Genomic DNA, 24,328 nt, shown 5'->3' with positions numbered 1-24,328 from the left:
CCCCGCTGCCGCGGGGGTTTGGGTCCCGGGTGCCCCCGCTCCGCCGTGGGGCCGCGTCAGCCGGTCCCGACGGGACCCGCGGTGCTCAGTGGCGGGGGGCACGGCCGGCAGGGGTGTCCGCAAAGCGACCGGAACGATCGCAAGTTACTTCGTGTAAATTGTCGGCATCTCCGGGAGCGCGGCCCCTTGGGCGGGCGGGAGCTGCTTGAGACGCTTCGTACCGATACAGCCGGATAAATAACGAGACCGACCGGCTCCCGCGGCAGCTTGAGCCGCGCCTGGGCTTGTGCCCTTGGAGCCAAGGGGCTTCAGAAGCAACCACACCATCTCTTAAAAAGCGATTTTCTAGCGTTTGGGAATGTCATCTGTCGTGAATATTTTTGGGTTGGAGATTTCTGTAACTGTTTGAGGTGATGTATATGAAACTCCAGATTTTACTCCGGGCTGCTGTCAGAACCCTTTGGCTCTCAGCGAGTTTGGCTGTGTGTTTATAACAGTGGTCCTGCGACTCGTTTCTTTTATGATTAGAGAACGTAGAAGGCAAAGATATGAATTGCCTGTATGGAGAGCAGTGTGGACGCTCACCTTTATTTTCCCAGCTGTGCTTCTGAGTATAATTCTCTGGTTTGTTTTTGTGGGTGCTGTTTCTGGTGGGGTTTGGGTTTCATTTTGCTTTTTGGCGTGAGGAAGATCTGGGCTGTAAGGCCAAGCGGGGAACAAGCCTGTGCTGGGCTGCGGGGCTTCCCCGCGTTCCGGCAGCTGCTCTGTTTCTGGCAGCTCTTCTGCTTTAGTGGGGACCGGGGTCAACAGCAGCATGATTGGCTTTGGCTTGCTTCTGAGACAAGAAAAAAAGACCCTCCTATTTCACATTAAGGAAGTTATTGCTGTCTTTCCCCAGCAGATCAATACTGTAAGGTGATCGATAGCTGATGCTGGTGTTTGCCGGGCTGGCGGAGGAGCCGGCGTGGGCAGCGCTGTCTGCCAGCGCTGGCGGTTTCTCCGGAGCTGGCAGGGGCTGTGTGCGGATCAGGACTGGGATTTGCTGTGATCTCGGCGTCCAGGCTGAGCCTGTTTTCTTTGGCTGTCAGCTCGGCCGTGTCGCAGCGCTCTGGTTGTGCCTTCTCTCCTCTACAGGTGCTCCTGCTCTTTGTGGTTGGGGAGGGGAAGGTGGTGCTTTCACCTGCGTTTTGTCCTTTATTCTGCAGTTTGTTCTGATTTGGGCTCTTTGCGTTATTTTCTTCTAAGGCAAAGCATAGGGAAGGAGTTTTCCTGAGCAAAGGCAGCAGCGGGGCTCCTGGATGAGGAGCCTGTGCTGACTCGCTGCACAGGGAAGGAGCTTTTCCTGATCTCCAGGGGTGACCAGGGAGGTCAGGAACCTGTGTGATGAGCAAAACCTCAGGTTAAACCACAGCAGTGTGGCTCTGTAGCATCCTTCATGAGCTGCTCCTCAGTGACAACTTGTCGTGGGGTTTATTGCTGGCGTTCCTGGAAGCGTTTGTGAGGCCGTGTCGGGGCGCTGGCGCGGGGCTGCGTGCGGTCCCTCCCTCCGCGGGGCGCGGGCGCCAACGCGGGCGCTGCTGGAGCTCACCGCGCCGTGCCCGCGGAGGGTCGCCAACGTTGTGCTCCCGTCAATTCAAGGGAAGGTCAAAGCAGAAGAAGGTGGTCTCTTAAGAACCACTTTCTTTAGAAAAAGCAGATCGCAGGCAGAGTGTTTTGGGAGGATGTTTTATTTAAGAATTGTAAAGTGACCATTTAAGCTCTTGACAGAGAACAGTTCATGTTGGATAAGTCATAGGACTCGATCACTTGGAAAAAGATGCTAACACATTCCCAGCACCCACAGAGTTTTCAGCTTTCCTTATCCCAAATTATTCAATAAAAGCAACTGAACTTCTGATTTTAGTTCTTTATTGATGGCTGCAGGAGGACTCTTCAGAGCGAGAAGTAAACTTGCGTCTACTCAAAGAAAATGTCCTGTGGCTATCAGAATCTCTGGTATGCTAAAGGTGCTGTAGAGATATCCACAGTGTTAATCATTGCTGTTAGGAATAGCTGTGTCTGTCTTGAAGAGAATCACTGTTTTCTCTGCCTTGCTCCCATGGGGTCTCGCCCAGCACGGGGCTGCTGCCCTGCGCTTGGAGAGCGCGGAGCCCTTGACTGCACGGTTGCTGAGGTGGAGAGCGGTTTGTGAGTGGAGAAGAAACAAGGAAACAAATGTTGGCCTCCGGTTTTGATTCCAAAACAATTTGCTTATTCTTTTCACAGCTTGAGGTTTGTAATGGGAAGATCGAAAACACCCAGCAAGAGAAACGTGCTTGAAAAATCCCCTCTGAAATCAGTGAAGCAGAATAAAGTGTCATCAGAGTGTTTATAAACCTCCTGAAGAAAAGGGAGGGAGAGAGGAGCCATTTGGGTCAATAACAAGGTCTTTTTTTATAACTGTACAGCTTTAATTATATAGTTTTAAAAAACATCATAAATGTGTGCTTTTTCTACCTGTGCTGGTAGCCAAGGCTGAGTCTGCAGAGTTCGTGCTGCTCTGGGTAATCTGGATCAAGCTGAATAGCAAAGAGGCTCTTAGGAGAATCTGAAGCCCGGGAGGTGTTTTTCAGACCTGAGTTCTGTCACTTTTTTAAGAAGTGCCTCAGGCAATTGCATTTTAAGAAGACAAAGCTTTTGTTTTCAAGCTGGCCTAGAAAAATGCCAAGGATGAATCCCCAGTCAAGGCTTTCAGGAGTTGTCGTTTATGATTAAGTTGATTTTGCTGTTGTGCACAAGAACGCTGCTGCTGCCTCAGCCTGGTGTGAGTTGCCTGGTTTTATTTTTGCCGCCAGTGTACCTGCTTAATTCGAGTGAGTAATATTGCATGTGGTGGCTCTCACCTGAAGGTTTGTATTTCACTCGAAGGTCGGGTGTCTGCTGGCTCCATCTCGATATAAAATTAATTGGATGTGCTTTGCGGAAGGCAGAATGGAAGCGACACCAGTGCAGAGATTGACTCAAAACCAGTGTTCTGCAGAATTAACATCTGCTTGTAAGTGTCTAGTTTTGCATTTCAGCTGCTGGAACTACCAGAGCCAGGGCTTGTAACAGTGAGGAAAGCAAGGACTGGTGGGTTTTTCCGCATGTCTTAGGAAATCCTCAGCTTGCATGGGGATAAGAAGTATGCATGCAAATAGTAGATTTAAAGCTTTTCTTGTGGCTTCTTGTGTTTCTTGCAGCTTAAACCAATCAGGAGTAGTATCAAAACAGTCAGAAATAGTATCCTGTTGTTGCCAGGCCGTGGGCAGACAAGAGAAGCCACTTGTGTGGAGCCGGAGATGGGGCCGGTGTGCAGGACGGGACAGGACAGGCGGTGCTGCAGCGTGGATGTGGGAGGTGTGTGGCCTGCAGTTCTGTGAGCTCCCAGCGAGCTTCTTCTGGATTAAGAAGGGTGAAATATGGGGAATATTGTAATGACTTTCCTCAGTAAAACGAGAACAGCTTTTGTCTAAAAATCTCAGTCTTAAATCAGCGTGGGCCTTGCTGTTGATGTCCGAACCCACATGGCCAGGGCAGGTGTCCCTGGGCCAGCCGCACCCCGGGCACAGCGGCTTTGTCACCGTGCCCTGTGTTCTGGGCACCCGGTGTGAGTCGTCTCTGTGGCTCTTGTACAACGCTGGGTGACACAAACAATCCCGCTTGTTCTGCTCCTGGAGGTCTCTGGTATCTTCCAACCTGAGGAGAGCTGGGGCGGATGGACCATCTCGGGGGACCTATGGGCTGCCACCGGCGCACAGCGGAGCTGGGCTGTGCTCTTCCGCTTGGTGAGCGTCGGAGGCCGTTCCTGCAGCCCGGCTCCCCAGCGCTGTGAACAGCATTGGCAGGGAGGCCATGTTAAGCCAGGCTTTGCTGATACCTCCTGTGAGCAGAGTTACACCTCATGGCAGGAAGGGCTTAGATGATTTTAATTAAAGTTGTTGTGAGGAAGAAATTTAAATTGAGTCTCTTGCCCTGCTCGTATTAGGAGGGGAGCGAGCTCGGGCTCCCTGAATGGAGCTGTTGGCCGCCTTCTGTTTGCCTAGGAAAGCCAGCAATTTCTTTATCAGCTTTTACCCTGGCTCCTGGGCCATGGCTGCTTGTTTATTTTCAGCAGCTCCCCAAATCACTTTGAAGATGGGCTTAGACATTGATCATCACTTACAGTCCTTCATCTTGTTCTGCCAGCAGACAGTATAAAAGGTATTTTGAACTACCTCTTTTCCCAAAATGACCGGGCTCTGTATATGGTCCGGGAGCATAAAGCTCTTTCAACCAAAGTATAAATTGGCTGTAGTCTCTGCTCCCGTGTTTGCTCCCGGTTCTCTTGGTTTTGCCTTCCAGCCTGGTCTGGAAAGCAGCAGTGGTTCCAGGAAAGAACCAAGCCAAAGTGCTCCTTGATTTCAAGGCAAAAGCTGCACGTGTTGTGTTTGAGTGGGGTCCCGTTGCAAACCAACTTGCTCTCCCCTCATTGCAGCAGTGGGTTCTTTCCTCTTGGTGCTGGTGGAGGGCGGTGTGGGGGGCGATGGTGCTGTGCAGGGCAATGATGCGATGCTGCAGGGCAATGATGCGATGCTGCAGGGCGATGGTGCGGTGCAGGGCGATGGTGCAGGGTGAGGGTGCAGTGCTGAAATGATGCCCGGCCCTGGCGGCTGCTGGCAGGGGGTCTGGAGAAGAAACTTTGGATCTCTTCCTTCCTTCTCCGTTTGAGCGCTGAGAGCTGCCAGGGCTGGGATCAACCACCCCACAACAGCAAAGCATCCTGTGTAAAACAGGCAGGAGACAGGGGAGGTGGCTAATTCAGTGTGGAAAACCCAGAAGTTACAGTTGAATAGGAAGCAAAATTTAATAAAGCAATATGCAGCGTGCTTCTGATGGCTACTTTATGTATGCATATACTTATTTTTTTAAAATTTTGTTAGCACCTCAGTGGTAACAGCTCATCCTGACCTCTTCCTGCACTAACCTGGAAGGGAGTGCGTTGCGGCCTTGTTGAGCTACCTGCTCGCCCTGGTTCCGAACGGCGATGAGCGGCGCTCGGGGTGGCGCCGCAGCCTGAGCAGCGTGTGCCTGTAGCACACACCGGCCTCTGCACTCATTGCTTTCATTACCGGTTCCTTCCGCAGTCCAGTTTGTAGATGCTGTATCACCATCTGTTTTTGAGTGCTTCTAGCTTGTTCAAATACTGACTTGCAAGAGGGGCAAAACACAGTGCTTGTGACCTCAGAATTAATAGATTTTTAGCCATATAAACTTTTGTATTTTAATTAGTTGTGAGGCATGAGTGCATGCGACTGGCACAGCAAATCATAGGCTTTCACCCATTAGGTCGTTTATAGCTCGGCCTGAGTCTTCACAGCTGTGTTGCCAACCTATAGCATGTATAGGGAGTAAATAGTGTATGTCTACACAAAGCCTTTTCTTTAGAAGTCCCCGAAAAGAGGATGAACTCCGTGCTTCAGCAATATGCTCAGCCTGAAAAGTTGCCATGTCTTGGAGCAAAATGCAGTTGGGCAGAGCAGCCTAGCGCTATCTTATAAAAATAGACACTCTTTTATTTCTTTCCTTGGTTGTAACCCAGGGAGAGCATTACCGAGAGTCTCCACAAGCCACGATGATGCGGCGGTGATGTGAGCGAGAAAGCTTTGTGCAATGATGGAAAACAGCCCCTGGAACCACTGAGTTACTGCTTGAGAGAAGAGAACAGTTGTGGGAGTTCATGCCCTGGGAAACAGGCTGGTGCTGCTGAGCACTGTGCCCCATTGCACAGGGTGAGGCTCGTTTCTAAAATGCCAGTGAAGAGCAGGTAGTGAGTTTGGATTTTTTCCTCTTACCTGAAGTTTTTCGTGTGTTTCTATCCCCTCCAGAGCCTCATGGTTGTGCGCAAAGGGAGTCTTTAGCAAGTAGACTAAGGACTTGCTGATAAAATGGATGCAGACTGATAAAATTCAAGGAACAAAGAGGAATAAGCAAATTAATTTCTGTTTGAGGTTTTCCAGTAGGACTCAAGAAGATCAGGAAGCAGTCGATACGTGGTCCCGCTCTCCAGACTGGCCACTGTCCTCCTTCCCTGGGAAGAGGTTTTATTTTCTTAAACATGACAAATGTGGAGGATTTCCTAGGCGGTGTTTGCCATCTTTCTGTGCGGTAGGATGGTATCTGGAGCTCTCTGCATGTAGCTGGTGGGAAGCCGTGGTGATTCCCGTTTATGCTCTAAATATATAAAAGGTAGGAGGGCATGTGGCTTGGCCTGACCTTGGGTGGTGGCGGAGCTGGGAATAAAGCCAGGAGCCCTTGCTCCCGGTTCGCGCTCTTTGACGTTAGTTACGCTGCCCTCTTGTCTTTCTCCATTCAAAACCTGCCTTGCAGCCCAAGCAGCTGATGGTGCCTCGCGTGCCCAGTCCCGGCTGCCCAAACCCGCTGGCTCTCCCGTGATCCCCATTCTGAGGGGCTTTGCCCCGTCACGGCTGGTTTTCTCACGGGGGACGGACTCTGGGGACCGCGTGGCATCGGGGACTCAGCTGGGTGAGGAGCGCAGCAGCCGTTCCTGCGTTCCTGCGAGGCTGATGCTGCTGTGCAGGGAGGGACCTCCCTTGCTGGGAGCCTGGCACATCTGGTTGGTGCCTTTGTGTTGTTTCATATTCCTGCATCCGCTTGTTTTCCTACTGTCGAGGTTTGATTGTGGGTGACAATAAAACCGTGGCAGATGTATCGTTGAGCCCCTCTCCCCGCTTCCCCCTTCAGCCCCTTCCCACTAAGGGCAGGAGATTGAGAGGGAAAGAAGGACAGAGAGAAGAGAGTTGGAAAAATTAGAAATGTTTTACTAATTCTACTGATAAAATAGAGAAAATAATACAAAATATACAAAACCAATCTTGAGAGTCCCGACAACTGCAGAGCCGGCAGCCGAAGTCCTGGACTGGACTCTGCAGCCAACCGGAGCTGGATTCAGTCTCTCACTGGCCTCAGTTCGTAGGGACAATTCACAAGATTCTCTCCTAATGTCGCCATAAGGAAAAGAGATGAAATCCTCATGATCTCCCACTTTTATATGAAGTATCATGTGAATGGGATGGAATACTCAACTGGTCGGATTTTGGTCACCTGTTTCTCGTTGCCCCTATTGTGAGATGTCCATCCATTCTTAGCAATGACCTCGCATTCCCTTACTATGTCTATACCAAAACATGTATCTGGCTTTTCAGGAAAATGCAGCTCATATGAAGCTTTAGCTGATAGGGAAATTCACTAAAAGAGAAACTTGTTTTTAACAAAACCAGGACACCTACACTTTCTCTTTGTCTCAAGATTAAGCTTTGGGGTTCTCTTGCAACAGCAGACACCTAATGCGCTTGGGCTTTGGATCGGTCGTCTGGCTGTGGCAGAAGCATGCAGCTTATTTAAGACACAAAGGCTGTTTGCGCTGGTGCCGGAGGTGGCGTAGTTCTCGCCTGGTGGAGCGGATCCAGCACTCGGTCCCTGCGCTGGTGCCGTGGGCTGCCAGGCAAAACTGCAGAGGTCCCTGTGGGGCAGATGTTGATCCCTCAGAGTCCTGCCCAAAGTTATCAGTCCTTTCAGTCCTGGTAACAAAAGCTGCATCTTAGACAATCTTGAAAATGGTCCATGGAACTGTCTATTTAAACAGAGATGGACGTGGTGATACTGAGTTCAGTGCGCAGCCGCCTTTGTTCCTGCACGGTTCCAAAGCTGGTGGTGGTGGTGAATTTTTTTGCATTGAAAAAAATAACCTATGGAGTACTATGTGAGGCTGCTCACATCTGTGCGCTCTATGTAGGTCAGATGCGTGTTCACTTCTTTATGAAGACTGAACTTGACAGCGTTTCCTTCCTGCAACCAGGGAGAGAGAGTCGTGAAATTCGCAGGCTGGCTCCGTAGGGAATGTCCTTAAGGAAAGACCCCGAAGGGGACACGTGTGCAGGTGAAGTACGTGAGGTTTACCATGTGCTTCAGGTTTGTGACAGCGAGCTTAACTGATGAAAGATTTATCTGAGCTGCGTATCCAGGGTTGATGGAGTGTCATAACAGATTAGCCTGAAGTTCAGAATACTCAATGCTGCCGTGCTGTGCTTCCAGCAGATGCCTCTTGCTTTGCTTTCACTAAAATACCTGTTTCCTGACCTCTGAAGCCTGTGTTTCTATTGCTGTATTTCTTAAAATGCAAATTGCTCTCCCTGCTCCTTCTGCCCCCCAGCCAACCCTGTTCTGCTATTTCTTGACCTGTTTTGACTCTGGCTGTGGTGGAAGATAAAATGAACTGGAAACGGGTAACCTGTCGTGCCCAGGAGCGTGTTAGGAACCTGATCTAACTCCTTTAAAACAGAGCCTCCCTTTGCTTGTTGGACATGGCCTCGGATCCAGATGTGTTTGGTCTTGTGGAAGATGAAACTAGTGGGGATCAAAGATACAGCTCCTACTCATCTACCCACTTGAGCGTGGTCCTCTGGTCTCCTCCGTTTGACTCCAGTCTGTGGAGTAGGGGACCTCAACCAGTCTGGCTGGCTTCTACATGTTGGGAGGTTTCTTTGTGTTCGGTGCTGAAGCCATGGGATGATCCAAGGACGTTTTCTCGCAGAAGGAAGCTCTGAGGGTGGCAGAGGAAAAACTTGGAAATGTGACCCCATGGGACCATGAACATCCATTAAAACCACATAAGTAGAGGGTTTAGGGTTTATTTTAAAGCTGAAGAGGGAGCTGGCTCTGCTACCCAAAGTGTTTTTCCTCAGCTGCCATGACCTTCCAAGCAGCCGTAAGTGAAACAGTGGCAGAGGAGGAGACCAGAGCAGGTGAAGATGGATATGTGAATGTCCTTATGCAATCCAGTGCAGCGTGGAAGATATTTCTGGTATTAAAGCTGATCTGCTGATCAAGAAACATTTGAAATGGAAGAAGGGCTGCACCTGTCACCTCCTCCTTCAGCACATAACTTGCATCTGCAAGCAAATGAACATCAGCTGCAGCTCTTCCAGATAAATCATTGTCTACAAGCACTAACAGCCCTCCTGCGAGACTCGAAATGGGACCTGAAGTTGTGTGTGCTGAGGCAGCTGGGTGAGCAGACAGCATTTGGGGACCTCTCAGCAATGAGCAGATCCCGGTGACCTGGGCAGTAAATTGTAGGAGATGGTCCGTGCAGGTGGGCTTGGCTGTGGTTGATGTGTGGGTTTGGGAGCGGTGGCTGTGGAAGCTGGGGGTGTGTTGTGGGTGTCCTGCGTGGGGAGGGGGACTGGGCTTGGCGGAGCTGCTCAGGGTTGCGTGGAAAGCAGCCGTGCTGGAGCACTTGAGGGGGAGTCGGAGTAAAACTTCTGTCTGTCCTATCCCGCAAGAATTCTGGCTGGAATCCTGATTCTCGGAGTGTAAATCCGTGAAGTGTGTGAGGACTAGCGGTACAGATGCCTCTGCTGGACAGACCACCTTGCTGATTGCTCCGTTGCTGTACTCAGCAGGCATCGAGGGACGAGATGTTTCCTATGGCTGCTCTTTCTTCCTAAACCAGATGAACGGTGCTAGGAGAGCTCCCGAGTGCGATCAATCTCTTGAGTCCCTGCTGACCAACTGAAACTAAGAGGGAACTAATGAAATCCCTATTGTCAGGAGGTTGGTTTTTCTTTTGACCTTTGAAAGGGAAACGTGCTGGTGAGTCAGGAGCCCCGCTGGGCTGCCTGTGCGGCTTGGTTAGGGCAGGAGGTGAGCTGGGACGCGGCGGTGACAGCGCGGTTTAGAGTAAAGGCAGGGCTGAATGGTATGAATTTGTTGCTTATCTCTCCGGTGCTGGAGCCAATTGCTGGCTTGTCCCCCAAGGGCTGTGGCCAGGCAGACCCAAATCCAGCTCACCTCAGGCTGCCTGCAGCGGCGGTGTTGACATGGGGAGTCGGGTACTATTGTATCTAAAGAGAGATTTCATTTTATGAAGATGATTTCATTCACTGTGCGGCTTTTTTGTGCCAAAACAATTTTACAGCTGATGAGCCAAACTCGGCTCGCTGATATTGGTATGAATTGGGAGTAATTCTTCTGATTTTACTGCAGCTGCTTTGATACACAATAATAGAAGGATGGAGCTCTATCATAAATAGGGCCTTAGTGGGGCAAGAAGAGCAGCAGACGATAGACCTGGGCCACATGGCTCAAAAGAAACCTTCTGACCTCATGCCTTAGTACTTTATTATTCTTGTAAAGAAACAGGTATATCCTGTTCTTGATCTTCTGGAGTCTTTTCTATGCTCTTTGTTGTATGCAAGTTGAACTTGTGTTTCGGGGTGGGATGGTTATGATCTGCATGCACCAGGTGTGTTGGGGAAATGCAGCTTTGTCACCTCACGGAGCTGAAGGGCTGACCCCAGGCTGGGAATGGTCCAAGTGAACTCCAGGAGAGGACGTACCGAGCCCAGCAGGGTTTGGTGTGCGCACCCTTACAAGACCTTTGCTTTTTGCTGTAATGCTGCTTGGTCTCCGCTCAGATGGACCCATCCTGCGTGGTGTTGTACCAGCAAAGGCAGTGGCGCTTGCCAAACCTTTATTTCGCAGTATTACTTAATGCCTTGTTTTGAATGCATTGGAAGCGCTTTGAGTCTCTCTGATCCAAACCTATTGGAGCTTTTGGAGAGTCTCTCGCTAGTTTGCTGCTTTTGGATGTGATTCTAGCTGTAGATGGGAAATTTGAGGGTAGTCTGCCAAGCCGGTGCGGATCGGGCCGAGGTCCACAAGCCGGCGTTCTCTGCTCCCTCTCATGAACCTCTCTCTTCCCTCAACATCCACCGACAAAGCAGGACGGACCCCACCGGTGGGGTTTGAAATGCGCCGGGTTCTCCAGGTGCTTCCTCTTCCCTTTGGCATCTTGGGTGTTTTCCATAGCAGAGGCTCCGCTCTTAGCGCCGGCGGGTTCTGATGAGCAGGATCTCTGGAATGTGAAATTCAAGACTGAAATCCCCGTGTTCGCGGGCTCTGTGCCGCCCGGCCGGCTCTGCTCGCAGCCCAGCCGCTGCCGCTCATGCCAGCGTGTGATGCTGAAAATCCTGAGCTGTTTTTGCAGCTACAATTAATCAAGGAAGAATACTTCATTATTTTTAATATAGTGCTCACCTGCGTCTTTTGGGAGCAGAGGGATCGGTGTAATTTCATTTCCCTGGGTGTCTTTGTGCTCCGGTTGGTAATTATTTTGGAGCTGCTCATCCTGTTGTGGGTTGGGTTGTTGCAGAGTTTGTTTTGCAGTTGTCAAAGTGTCAATTCCAACGAAAGTCTCGGCAGACATGCTGTACATAAGTGATTTAAGCCTTTAGGCTAAGCCGGCTGTTGACGGTATTTTCAGATGAGTCAGAAAGGTTTGTGTGTCTTTTTTTGGCATATTTTTGTTTAATGCAATGTCTTCATCCAAATGGGTTGTTGGACTCTTTTCCCGCTGTAAAGGCGACGCTGTTGCCTGTCAGCTCACCACAAAGCTGCTCGGGATTCAGCGTCTTACACGGCATCGCACTGGGGAAAGAGGAGGTGCCTGTGTAATAGCAATAATTGAAAATTAATAGCAGATTAATTTAATACATAATTAGAAAACACTAATGCTCCCTGCGAACAAAGGCTGATTCCTATAGGGGCCTTATGAATTGAGGAGGAAAAGTATATGATGCTTTCCCTGGGCCCTGTCTATTCCAGCCTGCAGATCATTAAAGCAATTCTAATTTCACAGAGGTTTGATCTGGGATTGATTTCTGTGTGATAATTCAATTTAGGGGCTCGCTTCCTCCGGGGCGGCAGGTGACAGAAGATGCAGCGTGCGAATGCGCGGCCCGTTCCACCGGCACGCGTGGAGCCAGGGTGTGCTCCTCTGGCTGGTGTGTCGGACCCATTAGTGCTTAATTAGGAAATGGTCACTACCGGGTTTGTGCCAGGCTGTGTTGTCACAGGGCTGGGTGGGATGTGTGCTGGGTGTGGGTCCTGTCATCCTTGCTAGGGAGTGTACCAGGAACATTTTGGCCATCTGTTCCACAGCCCACGGTGAAACCCTGGAGGATAATCCAGGAGGGTGTTCAGTCACCTGAGCCAAACATGTTTTGCAGCCTGTCAGCTGCTTCGGGCTCATCCTGATCAGCAAAAACCAACATAACCCAATGGTACCTGGGGTGGGTTAGAAGGGGGTGGTCAGTAGGTCAGAGAGGTTCTCCTGCCCCTCTGCTCTGCCCTGGGGAGACCACACCTGGAATGTTGTGTCCAGTTGTGGCCCCTCAGCTCCAGAAGGACAGGGAACTGCTGGAGAGAGTCCAGCGCAGCCACCAAGATGCTGAAGGGAGTGGAGCATCTCCCGTGTGAGGAAAGGCTGAGGGAGCTGGGGCTCTGGAGCTGGAGGAGACTGAGGGGGGACTCATTCCTGGGGATCAATATGGAAAGGGGCAGTGTCAGGAGGATGGAGCCAGGCTCTTCTGGGTGACAACCAGTGACAGGACAAGGGGCAATGGGTGCAAACTGGAACACAGGAGGTTCCACTGAAAAAGGAGAAGAAACTTGTTGGGGGTGAGGGTGTCAGAGCCTGGCCCAGGCTGCCCAGGGAGGCTGTGGAGTCTCCTTCTCTGCAGACATTCAAACCCGCCTGGACACCTTCCTGTGGAACCTCAGCTGGGTGTTCCTGCTCCATGGGGGGATTGCACTGGGTGAGCTTTCCAGGGCCCTTCAACCCCTGACATTCTGGGTTCTATAGCTGGTAAAAGCAGCACAGTTGGCCCCGATGATGGGCTTGTGAAGGATTTTTTTGGTAGCCAGACCTGGGTGTTGCAATAAAAATGTGCAGAGAGAGATGAGGAAGAGGAAGGAAAATAAAGCAGAGGACAGTAAAATACAGGAGGGCGCAGGGAAAATTGGGACGCCATGAGAAATGACAGAGTTTGCTGAGCAGTTGCTGTGCTCCATGCCTGCCCCCCGGTTACACTGTGTTGGTGGCTTGTGGGAAGTACCCTGTCCAGCCAAACCCAGTACAGGCAGAAAGAAATATCCCCTTGTTAATTTGCTTTCTTCTTGGCCCAACACAACATTTAATGTTATTTTGCAGCATTGTGAACGAACGCTCCCGGTGTCCCTGGTCCCTGGGGCTGTGTGTTTGGGAATCCTGGTGGAACAGCTGTTCCGGCTGGGGTTCGCTCCCGCACATCCAGTTGTGTTTGTTGGAGTGGTTTCAGTCGCTGCTCCATTTCGGGGCTTTAACACAAAAAACCTCCAGACAAACCCTGTTCAGAAGAAGGGAAAGAAATTAAGAGACTTTTAGCTTTAATTGCATTCATTAGACTTGGCAATGATAATAAGGAAATGTCAGGGAAAGATGAATAAGAAAATCCATTATTTCAATCAAAGGTAGGCAGGAGGGTTCATGGCTGGGTTATGTAATGCTTCTTCACAGCAGTGAGCACTTATTCAATCGGTGCATTTATTTTGATCTCTCTTACCTCTATATTTAGTGAGGGTAGAAGAGCCATCTCGGCCCTGCAGGACTTGTCCCTTCCAGCGTTCTCCGGTGATGGGAGCGTGGGGAGGTGCCATCCCCGCTGGGTCCCACGGGGTGGGTGCTGTTGATGTCGGGGGGTGCCCCACTCTGCAGGAGGCTCCTTGGTAGGGGGTTGATGTGTGGGGAGGTGACGTGACACCCCATGGGGTCCCTTTGCGTGACATCTCCTTGCTGTGATCCAGCAGTGGGGTTGGCTTTTCGCGAGTGGGAGAAGTGCGTGTGTGCCGGTCATTAGGAAACCAAACTGACCGGAGCTCCACTGTGGCGTTTGGAGGCTGAATGTTCTTCAGCATTGAGATGGACCTTTTTCATCATGTCGTCTTTGAAGGTGTTGAGGTTTGATTGTGGGTGACAATAAAACCGTGGCAGATGTATTGTTAACCCCTCTCCCCGCTTCCCCCTTCAGCCCCTTCCCACTAAGGGCAGGAGATTGAGAGGGAAAGAAGGACAGAGAGAAGAGAGTTGGAAAAATTAGAAATGTTTTACTAATGCTGCTGATAAAATAGAGAAAATAATACAAAATATACAAAAGCAATCTTGAAAGTCCTGACAACTGCAGAGCCGGCAGCCAAAGTCCTGGACTGGACTCTGCAGCAACCGGAGCTGGATTCAGTCTCTCACTGGCCTCAGTTCGCAGGGACGACTCGCAAGGTCCTCTCCTAATGTCGCTATAAGGAAAAGAGATGAAATCCTCGTGATCTCCCACTTGTATATGAAGAATCACGCGAATAGGATGGAATACTTAGTTGGTCACTTTCAGTTCACTACTTCTCGTTGCCCCTATCGTGAGATGTCCATCCATTCTTAGCAATGGCCTCGCATCCCATTGCTATGTCTACCCAAATGTGTATCTGGCTTTTCGGGAAAATGCAGCTCATATGAAGCTTTAGCTGATGGGGAAAATTCAGTAAAGGAGAAACTTGTTTTTTAACAAAACCAGGACAGAAGGCACCTCCCCACCCTTCAGCCACGGGCAGAGCTGCACGGGCTGCCTGGAAATGGGAGTTTGTCTGCTAGAGACCCTGTTCTAGTGCCTCAGTGCCTGACGTTTTGACAGCAACATCCCACATACTGACAGCAACAGCCGAGAACAAACAAACTGGAAGAGTGTGGTGTTTTCCACCCTTCAGTGTTGGGTTTTGCAGTACTGTTCTGGAACACCTTGCCGCGACTGTCAAATAACACATGAAGATGGGAGTTGTTTTGATGGTTTGAAATACTGGATCAAACAAAAAAAAAAATCAACCCTTTTTTGCTTTCACATTTCTCACTGGAAAAAACAGAATTGCGTGTTTTTTCAGGAAATGGAAAGCTTTGAGAACTCTTGTTTCTGTGAGAAGCTCGGTTTTGGGGGGCGCGAGCTGGTCTGTCTCTGATCTGTGTTGTTCAGCTGTGGTTGTGCCGTCTCGTTTGACAGAGCCGCCGTCAGCGCTCGCTTTGCTCGGTGTCTGCTGCTCTTTCCCAGGAAGCACATTTACGAGTCCTGCGGTTTCCTCCTCACCTACCAATCTTTTTAACTCCTGCAGTATGCTTAATCTTTTAAGAGCGTCCTCCTTTTAAAGAGAAGAGGTTAACACGATACAGCTAACACCTTGCTTACGTGGTTAAACATTTTGACTGTTCTGGTGCCTCGGGTTGGAGCCGCTGGGAGCTGATGGAGTGGGGTGAGGGCTGCTGCTCCTGCTGTAGGTGTTGTCACCTTTTCTGAGCGGTTGCCCATCAATAAGGAAAAACTATTTCAGCTTTCTTGGTGTTTTTGTACAATTTTTGCGGTAGCTTTCCCTGTTTCTTCTTCCTTCTGCTCTTTCGGTGAAAATGGACAGAGTGAAGCTGTTTATTTCTAAGGATGAAATGTGTCCAGAAAGGGAATTTTGATCAAATACAGGTACATTCTGTGGCTGCTGCTGGTAGCATCAGGGTCTCAGCATGGGAAGGGCATTAAATTCAGGGTGTACCCTGGGCAATCTATACTTGGAGTAGGCAGGACAGAAGGAGGTGGTGCGGTGCCGTACGTTGTTCCATCAGCAGCAGTGGAGGTGCAGAAGTTGTTCTGGCTGGAGGGTTTCCCGGGTCCTGCGCTGTAAACACAAGGCTGGTTGTTCCTGCCCAGCTGTTTGCAGCTGTGCACATCGTCACCCATGCATGGTGAAAACGCATCCCAAAGGGTTGCAGAAGCACACCTGGAAAAAAAAGCTGCTCTGAGACAGATCGCTTTTTACCTGGTGCCAAGGTGTTGTATGATAACTATCTCAAATATATATTAGCAAAACATTGCAAACCAGCAAACCGTCGCCCTGTTATCCGGCAGTGACCACTCTGAGCCCCAGGGAAGCTTTTCCTGGTGGCACAGAGGGCGCGCAGGCTCCTGGCGTAGGGGAATTGCTCATCCGCACAACTTGATTTCTGGCATGGTGGAAAAATACACGTTGGAGACTGCTGAGCAAATCGACGGGAGTGACAACAGTACGGATATGTCTGGCATCGCCGCAGCGTTTCTGCATCGCTGATGAGACAGGCAGAAGATCACAGGAAGGTTTAAACTAGACCGGCACAAAAACCCCTGGGAAGTACTCTGCGGATTTTAAGGAGACATCGCAGCCACAGCTTGAGTGAAAAGAAAGCTTAATATTGGATGGTCTTTAGAGTCCAGGGTGAATTTAGCAACCTCTTGCAAAGAGGTGAGGTGGGAAGTGTCTTCACTGTGAATGGGAAGACACAAGGAGAATAATTTGCAGGACGGCGCTGGGAAGCTGGAAGGGTTGCCGTGGAGCCCCCTGGGTCTCAGGGTGGACGTGGTGCGGCAGCCCCAGGAAACGTGGAGCTTTTCTGATCTTTCCTGCTTCTGTGAGCCCTGGACTCCATGACTGGCCTTGGGGTGCTTGTCCATGCACAGCAGCGCCAATGAACTCACCATCTTTGCTCTCTGACACTTTTTGATCTATAGAGCAACCCAGCACAGCAGAATGTCTGATGCATTTGGATGTTTTTTTGTCTAATTTTGAACGGTAACCATAGTTTACAAAGATTAAAAGTTGTTCTGTGGTACAAGAGAGAGAGAAATCATTCAGGTCCATGTGCAAGGATGGATCCTGATGCCAAAGAACTGCTGTGTTTTATATTGCATGACTTGAATGTGGCAAGGAACATGGCATTTAAACCAGAAAAGGGGGAAGCAGCTCAAGTGGTTTTAAATATTTCCATTGTCATTTTTAAACTAGATGAAGCTTATACTTGCATACACTAGAAACACCATAGGTTTGAGATTTTATTTGGTTGGCATGATCAGCCAGGTGGGGGGGGATTGTCCCGCTCTGCTCTGGGGCGGCTTCACCTGCAGCATTCACTGTGTGCGGGGCTGGGGACACGGGACAAAAAAGATATTAAGCTACTAGTGAGTGTCCAGAAGAGGCTGTGAAGTTGGTGAAGGTTTGGAGGGGAAGCCGTGTGAGGAGCGGCTGAGTCCCTGGGTTTGCTCAGCTGGAGCAGAGCAGACTGCGGGCAGAGCCCATGGGCTGCAGGTTCAGCAGGAGCAGGAGGGGCAGGGTGAGCTCTGCTCTGTGACAGTGACAGAGCCCAGGGAACGGCAGCAGATGTGCCAGGGAGGGCCAGTGGGACATGAGGAAAAGGTTCTGCACCCAGAGGTGCTGGACACCGAACAGGCTCCCAGGGAGGGGTCACAGCCCAACCTGACAGTGTTCAAGAAGAGACTGGACAGCGTCCTCAGACACACGGGGTGAGCTGTGGGGTGTCCTGTGCAGGGACAGGAGTTGGACTCCATGAGCCTTGGGGGTCCCTTCCAGCTCGGGACATTCTATGATTCTGTTAGTGTAGGAAACAGCTGTATGTCTAGAATTGTTGCTCCTTCAGCCCATACATCCCAGGAAGAAAACCAGCCCGGAGCTACCGTGGTGCTTGAGGAGACTTTGTGCCCAGTGGACAGATGGAGGAGTATGGCGGGGGGTGGTAGGGACAGTAGGACTCCGGGTGGGTGACAGGGTGCTGTCGTGGTGGCACCTCTTGTGTGCCTCTGGAGCAGGTCAGCACTGAACGTTGTGGGGATGTGGAACAGCCGCCACTCTCTGTCCAGAAATGCCGCTGCGGGTGAGGACAGGGCAGTGTGTGTCGTGTTTGCAAAGTGTTCTGGGCTCCCTCGACATGAGGCATAATATGAAGGTAAGACTGTATTCAATATACCGCGTTTAATGGCAGGACTTTCAGTGGAGTCCGAGTATCTGACTTGCATCTTAATGAAGTGCAAGGCTGTTTGATCACCTGCCTTCCCCAGGTGTTTTTGTAAAGCTGATCCTAACAGCAGGAGGGAATGCAGAAGGATAAGCCATGTGTAATGCCAGCAATAAAGATAGGTGCTGAGCCCTATATATAGATATTTATCCTATAAAGATAGGTGGCTCTATCTCTCCTCTAATGTATTTTGCAGTATGTTTCATATGATCTAGCTTTAGTACCAATAAAGTTTGGTTTAAATTGGATATTGGGAAAGCAGGCAAATGGGCAAACATGGCAAGAACCTGCCCTTTGCTGAATAGCGGTGTCCTGGCTGGAGCAGGCGCGTGGGCTCGGGGTTCGCCTGGACCCGTGGTCCTGCCTTCCGAAAGCACGGGGGCTTTGGGGAAAAGACTCTTCATGCTCAGAAGTAGGAATCTCAAGTTGATTTTCCTGCTTCAACAAGACCTTTACGTTAAATGGCATTGATCTGCTTAGCTACATGAATCAGAAATACTCTTGCAATGTGCTTTGCTCTTCCCTTAAGCCAATGGGAATGGGAAATCAATTTAGGACAAATTGGGCTAAATTGAACTGGGGATGATGCTCTTTAGAATCAGGGAAATGCTTATTTAAACCAGGTTGCTGAGGACTCTGGTAAAATAGCCGGGACCAGCGTGTGCTGGGGTCAGGTCTGGGCTGTGGGTGGACACGCTTAGCATCCTTTTAATTTCCTGAAGACAGAGCAGTGACGGGTGGTTGGTCTCATCAGGAGGGGTTGGGGAGCAGGAGGGAATTGTGTCAGGTCTTCCGTACCTGCGGGACGGAGAAGCAGAACCCAGCAGGTGGTGATGTGTTCCTGTTAATCCGTGCCCCCTCCACCTTCGTGCAGGGACACGAGGCCGTCATTCCAGAGATGACGGCGAGGGTGCCTCTTCCTTCCCACTCTCAGATAGTGTTTCCAGGGTCCGGTGGCTTGGCTGTGCAGTGGGTTGCACAGTCCTGTGTGAAGTACCATAGTGAACGGGTTGACTTGCTCTTGCTGTGTGCTGAGGAGGGGTCTGCAAAGCAGGGCTGCCTGAAGTAGGAGGCTTTGGGGAAACTGGGGTGTTGGCAGAGCAAGGAGGAAAGTGCTGGGGCTGCTCTGTGGGCTGGGCTGGTGTTAGGAGCTGCTTTGGCAAAGAAAAGTGCTGAGGACCTGAATTACATCATTCAAAGTGGTGGTAGATACTTTGTACAGGAGAGAAGCTCATGTTGGGGTGCTGCCTAAGCAGGACCCTCTCCAAAATGTTTGGGTGCGTGCCTCAGGCCGCCCCTCCGCACCCAGCTGCCTCCATCTGTCTTGGCAGGGAAAAGCTGTGCGTGTGTGTCAGTCAAGTGAGCCCGGCCAGGAGCTGCTGAGCAAGCAGGGACAGATTTAGTGGCCGCGCAGCTCTGCTGACCCTAGCCGAACCGCCGTGTCCAGCCCCCTCGCTCGGCGCCGCAGAGCCGGTCGCCTGTGGGACCGCGCTTGGAGCCACCGAGTGGCTTTTGCTGCTGCCGTGTGCTGGAGGAGTCGCACCAGGTCCCTGCACACCGACCATCTGCACCATCTGTTAACCGCGCAGTTAGCGGCTTGGTAAGCAGCTCGTGTTTGGGATTTTGTGCAAGTTTTGAGTTGCTCTGTGGGCAGTGAGCTGTGCAGGAACCGGCATGGGGGCTGCAGCGACTCCTGCGGCAGGGCTGCTGTTACAGGTGACACGCAGGGTGTGCTGAAAGCGGGGCTGGTGGTTCCTTCACAGGTCCCTCATTCCCTGTTTGCTTTCAGCAGAAGGATATTCAGCTGGCAGGGGGCATTTTATTTCAAAAAAGCCATCCCCATGTGTTTCCAAACAGTTAAAATTCCCTGCTTGTCTGCCAGTTCTTCTGCATCTTTCATCCAGGCATCTCATGGCCAAGAAGAAAGTCCTACCATCCCAGCACAGTTCTCCTGACCTCTATAATGGAGCAGCTTAGGTAGGAAGGGACCTTTGGAGGTCCCCAGTCCAGTGTCTGGGCTGTTGCAGAAGCTGCAGGAGATGTCTCTGGACGGGGGAGATGTGGGAATGGTCTGTAGGTCGGTGTTCCTCACTTGGCAGGACCGGTGTTTCACAGCATACGAGCAGAGGGCTGCCTGAGCTTGACCCCTGGGGTTCCTCCTCAGCGAGTTCTCGATCCCAATGATCCTTTTCCAAGAATCCCTCCCAAAATGTCTGAGTTCTTCTCCCCTTTTCACCCTTTGGGGTGTAGTAACCCCCGAAACATCCCTATAGGCAGCGCGTGTCCAAAGCTCTGAGGCTCTTCATCTATCACACCATATGTGATTTGGAAAACAGCGCTCAGTTTGTTCATCTGTTTGGATGATGCAACAAAAATTTGGAAAAAATAAATCCCTAAACTAAAAATAATAATAATAAGAATTCCTGTGTGCACTGAAACAGCAAATAAAAGGTTTTCTTACGTTTGACAGGGATGCAAACAGGGAGCGCTGCTCTGGCAGCCCTGTGTCCTGTGCCATGTGGGCTGTGCTCTTGGGGCACCGTTTCTCCCAGTGTATAAGAAGCTGCCCTCTTCTCATCACCACTCATCACCTTTAGGTAAATCAATACTTACTCATCCTTGTGAGATCGTTTCATGCAATCAGTCAAGGCGAGATCCTGAATGAGGAGATCTTTGTCATAAAATAACTCCTTTCGTCAAATTTGAAATGTTTGGAAAAATACAGATGTGCCAGGAGAAGTGTTGAATAGAAAAAATATTCCACTCCAAAGTCTGTTTTGAGAATTCGACTTCTTCGTTTCAAATTTCAGCTTGAGATGGAGGGTTGTTTTTCATGTTTGTTTCTGTTGTTGGGACATTGTGAAACCAGGCAGTTTGTGGAAGTGACCCTTTATTTCAGTGCTGGTCAGATGGAACCATGCTTTGTACCAGAGGAGATGCAGAACATGAGAAGCAGACTTTATTTGAATATTCGATGTCCGTTCCAAGGTGTAGGAGCCGTGTGAGTTCCAGGCCGGCTCAGCTGTGCAGATCAGTTCTCCGCTGATGACCCGGCGGTGATTTGTGTTCTTCCAAATCGATTTCCATTTCCTCCTTTTGAAACCACTCACCTCCTGTTTTGTGGAGGCTGTTGTGTTTTGGACGACTACAGAAATATTTCTGCTCTTAAGTGAGAATGAACTTGTGACTGAAGTCAGTTTACACCTGTACTTTGTTCGCTATAAGAATACGTTAGGATGTTTCTGCGTTGGGTGCTCTGTCACCAGGGCAGTGACACAGGATGTCCCTGTTGGAGGGTACCCGCTCCCAATTGCATCTTCAACTCAAGCTGCTGCTCATCCTCATAGCTCTGAAGGTCAGTGGTCGTGTCCTGCCCATCCAGGAGGAGCTGGGTGGCCCAGGGTCAGCCAGGGCACCCAATGGGACACAGAAACCAGAGTTTCTCACCGTTGGGAGCTCTTTGTGGAACATCCCGAACAAGAAGCAGGTGGTACTATTTGGAAGAAGAGAGACTTGGGCAAGCCATCAGTGAGATGAGCTGTTCCAAGATCTTTGGTAAAGCCCCACAAGAACTGGTTTTCGGGAGGAACACAGACCCGCTGTGAGCCGTACCCCCTGTGCTCAGCGCCGGTGGACGCGGCTTCTGCTGCTGCACCCGCCGCCGCTCCAGACAGGACGCTGCTCCCCAGCTTCTCCCTCAAGTGGTTTTGATGAAGAGCTCTCAGAGTTGTTCAGCTTCAAAAAAACATCTAAAATTCAAGCTGTGCTGCTTACTTGTGATTGGCCCGAGGAGCTGGAGGGGCTCTAAGAGTCACTCGGGGCTGTGATTGCGGTGAACAAATGAGCACTTCTGGCCTGAAAGCCTGCAGGTGGGGAGGAGAAGTCTTCATCCCACAAACAGGACTGGGAGGAATCTGAGGAGCAGGGACCGTGTACCTAAGGGAAAGCTGTAGAAGAGGAAGGAAACAAGATTTTTGCATCATAATTTGACTCTCACCTGGTTGTGCAAATAAACATTTTGTTTAAATTACCCCCAGACATGACTGGAAACATAGATTAGGGGTCCTTGAAATGTTTAAGGACTCTCTTTAAAATGCTCCTTAATCAAATGCTTTTGTCGTTGTATTGGGAGTTGTTTGTGTAACTGGTTCCCCCTTTTCCCACCTGCCCGCGCTGCTGCTGGAAAAACAGCTTTATGGAAAAACTTCTAAGGGCAAGGCTATAGTTCTAGGAGTTTTGTTGTCTCCACTGGTTAGAGCGGCCTTTTTCTGTATTTTCCATCTTTTTTCAAGTCCTGCCATAACTTGTCATAGCTGGAGCCCAGCCGGAGTGTAGATGTTACTATCTCTGAACCTCTCACTTGGAGTCCCTGACCCAACCAAGAGGTTTGGGCCACCCCCTCCGACCACCTCATCTCTAATCAAAGCCACCTCATCTCTAATCAAAGCCACCTCATCTCTAATCAAAGCCACCACTGCGCTGTCCCCTCTTCAGTGCGAGAAGTTACCTAAGGTGTAAATATTGCTCGGAGTAGTAAGGCAGCCATGTGTAAATCTGATAGCAGAGCTGGCTGTTCTCTTGCCAGTAGCTGACTCCATGGCCGGGGGCCATTTCTTGTCTCCGCTTCATTTCCCCAGCTGTAAAAAATAATCTAATGGGGAAACCTCAGGCTCAAGTCTCCCAGGAGAGGTTTTTCCTGTTGCTTTACTGTTTTGTGCTTTGGTGTTTCCCTCTAGGGCACGGAGAGCGCAGTTAGAGGTGCCTGGGATAACTGGGTAACAGTGATGTGCCCACAGCTGTCGCAGAGGGAAGAGCTCAGGGAGCTTTCTAAAGCCGCGATGCTGTGTGGTGAGGCCAGATCCTGCTCTTGGCTGTGCCACGGGGTGCTTTTCTGCCTTGGAGTGAATTAAAGCGACTTTGGGTGTCAGTGTCCCTGCCTGCGTGCGGTGCTAAAGCACCCGTGTCACAGCACGTGATGTCCAGGAGGACCGTGCGCTGGCTCTGAGACGATGCAGCACTTCTGACCGGGGAAGGTGGTGCCCAGACTCCCCGTTATCCCAGTTGGTCAGGAAAATATCCCAGCAGGAGAAGGAAATCTCAGAAGGAACTGGTTTTAATATTTTTTTTAACTTGCTCCTGCCTGATCTCTGTTTCTTAGCCATGCAGAGTCTGCCAGCAGTGGAGCGTTATGCACGCCTTGGGAAGGTCTCAGAACCAAAGATGTTATTTGTTGCAGGTTATCAGTCAGCTCTGGGTGCTGTGGAGAAATCTGTTACCATCTTGTATAACCCTTTCCAAGCAATATTTTTTCTGCTGTGTGGAATAACTCAGTGCATTTCTAATTACACAACCTAATTAAAGGCTGAATGTAACGACTATGCCTAATCATAATGATACACCCACTTCATTAAAAAAAAAGAAATTGCCGGTGTAGGACAAACCGCCTAATTTAGTACACAATTAATATCCGCCTCTCGAGCTGGAGCTGCGCGAGCGTTGGCTCGTGTGGCGTCCCCGGGGGTCCCTGTGGCCGAGCTGGGTCTCGTGTGGGTGCGTTTGGAATGCACTCTCCTCGTCAGAAAGGTGCTCCAGGCCCCTCAGCATCTTTGTAGCCCTTCTCTGGGCTCCCTCCAGTAATTCCTTGTCCTTCTTAAACTGGGGAGCCCGGAACTGGACACAGTAACTCCAGATGTGGCCTCACCATGGCAGAGCAGAGCGGGAGGAACAACCTCCCTGACCTGCTGGTCACACTGTTCCTCATGCACCCCAGGTACCATTGGCCTCTTGGCCACAAGGGCACATTGTTGGCTCGTGGTTGACCTGTTGTTGACCAGAACTCCGCAGTCCTCTGCAGAAATGGATTCTTACAGCAAGATATGGACTCTAATCCATGCAGTGGCATGCAACTCGCAGAGGGAATGGCTGCACTTGTAGATCTGGAGTTTTCTGTTCATATTTCTGCAGTATTTTAGTGCTGAAATCACCCTTGCAGAAGCCACGGTGGCTTTAGCCTTTGCGTACCTTGGTGAATGCAGGAGGAGGTTTGTCCTGCAACCTGGAGACTGCGCTCAGATTTCTGGCAGGGCTGCAAGAATTCAGATATCAGAATGGTGCCAAGTACGGGACAGAGGGGATCATATCAGGGCAGTGAGGTTAAATAGATAATTGATTTTTATTTTCTTTTTTCAGTGCTGGTCTCGGGTGTAAATCCATTGAGGTTAATGAAGTAAGGCAAATTGAATTGAAGGGCCCTGTATGGAAAGCGCAGCCTGGCACGGAGCCGGTTTCAGGGTCTCCTCTCGGTGCTCCCGTGGTGTTTTTAATGGCCGCGTCTTGGTGCCAGCGTTTTGGCTGAGAGGATCCAAACTCTGACAGTTGCAACCATTTTAACTTGCAATTAAGAAAGCAAACCTCCTGTCTTATTGCTTTACTTAAATACCTGGAAATGTGTGTTCCTTGGGGTTTGTGATCTGCCTGCAGCTGTTTTGTGGAGCTCTGGTGGTGTCGCAGAGCCCCGGGCTGGCGGCTGCAGGACCCTGCGCTCCGTGCATCTCAACCCTGTGT

The 24,328-nt window shown here is 50.4% G+C and overlaps 1 protein-coding gene across 5 annotated transcripts in view; it reads left to right on the top strand.

The window, feature by feature from the left end:
- The window catches only part of RALY (RALY heterogeneous nuclear ribonucleoprotein), an 83,953-nt gene that overhangs the window by 682 nt on the left and 58,943 nt on the right, over window positions 1-24,328 (top strand). The gene's annotated exons all lie outside the window — the stretch shown is intronic.

This window comes from Patagioenas fasciata, chromosome 16, assembly GCF_037038585.1.
Source record: "Patagioenas fasciata isolate bPatFas1 chromosome 16, bPatFas1.hap1, whole genome shotgun sequence".
NCBI lineage: Eukaryota > Metazoa > Chordata > Aves > Columbiformes > Columbidae > Patagioenas > Patagioenas fasciata.
This window is presented reverse-complemented; position numbering and strand designations above follow the sequence as displayed.